Source organism: Stegostoma tigrinum, chromosome 42 (assembly GCF_030684315.1).
Source record: "Stegostoma tigrinum isolate sSteTig4 chromosome 42, sSteTig4.hap1, whole genome shotgun sequence".
Lineage (NCBI taxonomy): Eukaryota > Metazoa > Chordata > Chondrichthyes > Orectolobiformes > Stegostomatidae > Stegostoma > Stegostoma tigrinum.
The window spans coordinates 2,111,501-2,117,500 of record NC_081395.1 but is presented as its reverse complement, the minus strand read 5'-3'; the positions used below and the strand labels follow the sequence as shown (position 1 = coordinate 2,117,500).

Genomic DNA, 6,000 nt, shown 5'->3' with positions numbered 1-6,000 from the left:
TTGTGTTTGTGGGTGTGGGTGTCTGAGGGTGTGAGTGGGAGTGTGTGTGTTGGGGTGTGTGTGTGTGTGTGTGTATGTGTGAGGGTGTGTGAGAGTGTTTGTGTGGGTATGTTTGTGTGTGTGGGTATGATTGAGTGTGTGGATGGGTGTGAGAGTGTGGGAATGTGTGTGTGGGTTTGTGTGTGTGGATGTGTGTTGGTGTATCTATGGGTGTGGGTGTGTGTGTGGGGTGTGGGTGTGTGTGGGGGGTGTGTGTTTGTGGGTGTGGCTGTGTGGGTGTGTATGTGGGTGGGTGTGCGTGTGTGTGGATGTGTGTGGGGTGTGTGTGTGTGTGTGTTTGTGTATGTGTGGGTGGGTGTGTGAGTGAGTGTGTGGGTGTGCGTGTATGTGTGTGGGTGGGAGTGTGTGTGTGTAGGTTTGTGTGTGGGTGTGTGTGTGGGTGTATTTGTGGGTGTGTGTTGGGGTGCGTGTGTGGGTGTGTGTGTGAGTTTGTGTGGTTGTGTGTGTGGATGTGTGTTGGTGTGTCTATGGGTGTGTGGATGTCTGTGTGGGTGTATGTGTCTGTGTGTGTGTGTGTGGTGGTGTGTGGGTGAGTCTGTGGGTGTGTCTGTGTGTGTGAGGGTGTGTGTGTGGAGGGGTGTGTCTGTGTGGGTGTGTTTGGGGGGTGGGTGTGGCTGTGTGGGTGTGTGTGTGTGTGGGTTTGTATGTGTGGGTGGGTGTGTGGGGTGTGTGTGTGTGTGTGTGTGGTTGTGTTTGTGGGTGTGGGTGTCTGTGGGTGTGAGTGGGAGTGTGTGTGTTGGGGTGTGAGTGTATGTGTGTGGGTGGGGGTGGGTGTGGGAAGGTTGTGTGTCTGTGTGGGTGTGAGGGTGTGAGAGTGTGTTTGTGTGAGTATGTTTGTGTGTGTGGGTATGATTGTGTGTGGGAGGGTTTGTGTGTGTGGATGTGTCTTGGTGTGTCTATGTGTGTGGGGTGTGTGTGTGGGGTATGTGTGTGTGGGTGTGTGTGTGTGGGGTGTGCGTGTGTGGGTGTGTGGTTGTGTGTGTGGGGGTGTGTTGGTGTGTCTATGGGTGTGGGTGTGTGTGTGGGGGTGGGGGTGTGGGTTGTGCGTGTGTGGGTGTGTCTGTGTATGGGGGGGTTGTCTGTGTGTGTGTGGGGGTGTGTGTCTGTGTGGGTGTGTGTGGTTGTGTGTGTGGAGGTGTGTGGGATTGTGTGTGTGTGTGTGTGTGTAGTTGTGATTGTGGGTGTGGGGAGGGTGTGTCTGTGTGGGTGTGTGTGTGAGGTTGTGTGAGAGTGTTTGTATGTGTGGGTATGATTGTTTGTGTGGGTGGGTGTGAGTGTGTGGGTGGGTTTGTATGTGTGGATGTGTGTTGGTGTGTGTATGGGTGTGGGTGTGTGTGTGGGGTGTGGGTGTCTGTGCGGTGTGGGTGTGTGGGGGTGTGTGTGGGGTGTGTGGGGTGTGAGTGTGTGGGTGTGGGTATGTGTGTGGGTGTGGCTGTGTGTGTGGGTGTGCGTGTGTGTGGGTGGGTGTGGTTGTGTGTGTGTGGGTGGGTGGGTGTGGGTTTGTGTGTGAGAGAGTGTTTGTGTGGGTATGATTGTGTGTGTGGATGGGTGTGAGTGTGTGGGAGGGTTTGTGTGTGTGGATGTGTGTTGGTGTGTCTATGGGTGTGTGGATGTGTGTGGGGTGTGTGTGTGGGGGTGTGTGTGTGTAGGTGTGTGTGTGAGTTTGTGTTGTTGTGTGTGTGGGGGTGTGTTGGTGTGTCTATGGGTGTGGGTGTGTGTGTGGGGTGTGTTTGTGGGGGTGTGCGTGTGTGGGTGTGTCTGTGTGTGGGGGGGTTTGTCTGTGTGTGTGTGGGTGTGTGGGGGTGTGTGTCTGTGTGGGTATGTGTGTGGAGGTCTGTGTGGGTGTGTGTGGTGGTATGTTTGTGTGGGTGTGTCTGTGTGTGTGAGGGTGTGTGTGTGTTTGGGGGGTGTATTTGGGTTTGGCTGTGTGTGTGTGTGGGTTTGTCTGTGTGGGTGGGTGTGTGAGGGGTGTGTGTGTGTGTGTATGTGTGTGTGGGTGTGTGTGTATGTGTGTGGGTGGGTGTGGGGAGGGTGTGTCTGTGTGGGTGTGTGTATGAGGGTGTGTGAGTGTGTGTATGTTTGTGTGTGTGGGTATGATTGTGTGTGTGGATGGGTGTGAGTGTGTGGGTGGGTTTGTGTGTGTGGATGTCTGTTGGTGTGTCTATGGGTGTGGGTGTGTGTGGGGGGTGTGTGTGGGGTGTGAGTGTGGCTGTGTGTGTGGGTGTGCGTGTGTGTGGATGTGTGTGGGTTTGTGTGTGGGTGTGTGTTTGTGGGTGTGGGGGTGGGTGTGTGTATGTGTGGGTGGGTGTGTGGGTGTGCATGTATGTGTGTGGGTGGGAGTGTGTGTGTGTGGGTTTATGTGTGGGCGTGTGGGTGTATTTGTGGGTTTTGGTGTGTGGGTGTGTGTGGGTTTGAGTGTGTGTGGGGCGTGTGTGTGGGGTGTGTATGTGTGTGTCGGTGTGTGTGTGGGTGTGTGTGGAGGTGTGTGTGGTGGTGTGTGGGTGTGCCTGTGTGTGGGGGTGTGTGTGTGTGTGTGAGGGTGTGTGTGTGTGTGGGTGTGTCTGTGAGGGTGTGTCTGTGAGGGTGTGTGTGTGGGTGTGTGTGGGGGAGTGTGTGTGTGTGTGAGGGTGTGTGTGTGTCTGCATGTGAGAGTGTGTGTGTGGGGTGTGTCTGTGTGGGTGTGGGTGTGCGTGTGTGTGGGTGTGTCTGTGAGGGTGTGTGTGTGGGTGTGTGTAGGGGGTGTCTGTGTGGGTGTTTGGGGGGGTGGGTGTGTGTGGGGCTGTGTGTGTGTGGGGCTGTGTGTCTGTGTGTGTGGGGGTGTGTGTCTGTGTGGGTGTGTGTGGTTGTGTGTGTGGAGGTGTGTGTGGGTGTATGTGGTGGTGTGTGTGTGGGTTGTGTGTGTGTGGGTGTGGGTGTGTGGGTGTTGGGGTGTGTGTGTGTGTATGTGTGGGTGGGTGTGTGAGTGGGTGTGAGTGTGTGGGTGTGCGTGTATGTGTGTGGGTGGGTGTGTGTGGGAGTGTGTGTGTGTGTGTGGGTGTATTTGTGGGTGTTTGTTGGGGTACGTGTGTGGGTGTGTGTGTGAGTTTGTGTGGTTGTGTGTGTGGATGTGTGTTGGTGTGTCTATGGGTGTGTGGATGTGTGTGGGGTGTGCGTGTGAGGGTGTGTGTGTGAGTTTATGTGGTTGTGTATTTGTGGGTGTGTTGGTGTGTCTATGTGTGTGGGTGTGTGTGTGGGGTGTGCGTGTGTGGGTGTGTCTGTGTGTGGAGGGGTTTGTGTGTGTGTGTGGAGGTCTGTGTGGGGGTGTGTGTGTGTGGGTGTGTCTGTGTGTGTGAGGGTGTATGTGTGGAGGTGTGTGGGTGTGTGTGTCTGTGTGGGTGTGTGTGGAGGTCTGTGTGGGTGTGTGTGGGTGTGTCTGTGTGTGTGAGGGTGTATGTGTGGAGGGGTGTGTCTGTGTGGGTGTGTCTGGGGGGTGGGTGTGGCTCTGTGTGTGGGTGTGCGTGTGTGTGGGTTTGTCTTTGTGGGTGTGTGTGTGGGGTGTGTGTGTGGGTGTGGGTGTCTGTGGGTGTGAGTGGGAGTGTGTGTGTTGGTGTGGGTGGGTGTGGGTGTGGGGAGGGTGTGTCTGGGTGTGTGTGTGAGGGTGTGAGAGAGTGTTTGTATGTGTGGGTATGATTGTTTGTGTGGGTGTGTGTGAGTGTGTGGGAGGGTTTGTATGTGTGGATGTGTGTTGGTGTGTGTATGGGTGTCGGTGTGTGTGTGGGTGTGGGTGTGTGTGTGGGGTGTGGGTGTCTGTGCGGTGTGGGTGTGTGGGGGTGTGTGGGGTGTGCGTGTGTGGGTGTGGGTGTGTGTGTGGGTGTGGCTGTGTGTGTGGGTGTGCGTGTGTGTGGGGTGTGTGCGTGGGTTTGTGTGTGTGGGTGTGGGTGTGTGTATGTGTGTGGGTGTGAGTATGTGGGTGTGCATGTGTGTGTGTGGGTGGGAGTGTGTGTGTGTGGATGTGTGTGTGGGCGAGTGGGTGTATTTGTGGGTATTGGTGTGTGGGTGTGTTTGTGGGGTGTGTGTGTGGGTGTGTTTGTGGGGTGTGTGTGTGGGTGTGTGTGTGTGTGGGGATTTGTGTCTGTGTGTGTGGGCGGGTGTGTGTCTGTGTGGGTGTGTGTGGTTGTGTGTGTGGAGGTGTGTGTGGAGGTGTGTGTGGGTGTATGTGTTGGTGTGTGTGTGGGGGTGTCTGTGTGTGGGGGTGTGTGTGTGGGTGTGTCTGTGTGTCGGGGTGTGTGTGTGTGGGTGTGGTTGTGTCTGTGTGTGTGTGAGGGTGTGTGTGTGCGTGGGTGTGTCTGTGTGTGGGGGTGTGTCTGTGGGTGTGTGTGTGTGTGTGAGGGTGTGTGTGTGAGGGTGTGTGTGTGGGTGGGTGTGTGTGTGTGGGTGTGCGTGTGTGTGGATGTGTGTGTGAGTTTGTCTGTGTGTGTGTGGGCGTGTCTGTGTGTGTGAGGGTGTGGGTGTGTGCGTGGGTGTGTCTGTGTGTGTGGGTGTGTCTATGTCTGTGGGTGTGTGTGTGTGTGTGAGGGTGTGTGTGTGGGTGTGTGTGTGTGGGCGTGTGTGGGGGGTGTGTCTGTGTGTGTCTGTGTGGGTGTGTTTGGGGGGGTGGGTTTGGCTGTGTGTGTGGGTGTGTGTGTATGGGTGTGTCTGTGTGGGTGTGTGTGGGGTTGGGTGTGTGTGTGGTTGTGGCTGTGTGTGTGGGTGTGTGTGCGTGGGTGTGTGTGTGGGTTTGTGTGTGGGTGTATTTGTGGGTATGGGTGTGTGGTTGTGTGTGGGGGAGTGTGTGCGTGGGTGTGTGTGTGGGTGTGTGTCTGTGTGTGTGGGTGAGTGTCTAAGTGTGGGGGTGTGTGGGTGTGTGTGTGTGTGTGTGTGTGTATTTGTGGGTATGGGTGTGTGGGGGTGTGTGTGGGTGTGTCTGTGTGAGTGTGTGTGTGGGGTGTGCGTGTGGATGAGGGTGTGGGTGGGTCTGTGTGTGGGTGTGTCTGTGTGAGTGTGTGTGTGGGGTGTGCGTGTGGATGAGGGTGTGGGTGGGTCTGTGTGAGGGTGTGTCTGTGTGTGTGTGGGTGTGGCTGTGTGTGACGGTGTGTGTGTGGGGGTGTGTGTGGGGTGTGTGTCTGTGTGTGTCTTTGTGGGTGTGTTTGGGGGTGGATGTGGGTGTGGCTGTGTGGGTGGGTGTGTGTGTGTGGGTTTGTCTGTGTTGGTGGCTGTGTAGGGGGTGTGTGTGAGTGTGGTTGTGTTTGTGGGTGTGGGTATCTGTGGGTGTGTGTGGGAGTGTGTGTGTTGGGGTGTGTGTATGTATGTTTGTGTTGGGGTGGGTGTGTGTATGTATGTGTGTGTGTCTGTGTGTGTGAGGGTGTGGGTGTATGTGTGGGTGTGTGGGGGGTGTGTCTGTGTGTGTCTGCGTGGGTGTGGCTGTGTGTGTGGGTGTATGTGTGGGTGTGTGGGGGGTGTGTCTGTGTGTGTCTGTGTGGGTGTGGCTGTGTGTGTGGGTGTGTGTGTGGGTGTGTGTGTCGTTGGGTGGGTGTGGGGTTGTGTTTGTGGGTGTGAGTGGGAGTATGTGTGTGTGGGTGGGTGTGGCTGTGTGTGTGTGGGTGTGTGTGTCGTTGGGTGGGTGTGGGGTTGTGTTTGTGGGTGTGAGTGGGAGTATGTGTGTGTGGGTGGGTGGGTGTGTATGTGGGTGGGTGGGTGTGTGTGGGGATGTGGGTGTGTGGGGTGTGTGTGGGGGTGTGTCTGTGTGGGTGTGTGTGTGTGAGGGTGTGTGAGAGTGTTTGTGTGGGTATGATTGTGTGTGTGGATGGGTGTGAGTGGGTTTGTGTGTGTGGATGTGTGTTGGTGTGTCTATGGGTGTGGGTGGGGGTGGGTGTGGGGGTGGGTGTGTGTGAGGGTGTGTGAGAGTGTTTGTGTGGGTATGAT

The 6,000-nt window shown here is 56.1% G+C and overlaps 1 protein-coding gene across 4 annotated transcripts in view; it reads left to right on the top strand.

Annotated features, from left to right (window-relative positions):
* Positions 1-6,000, top strand: part of cskmt (citrate synthase lysine methyltransferase) — a 57,736-nt gene that overhangs the window by 43,466 nt on the left and 8,270 nt on the right. The window lies entirely within an intron of this gene.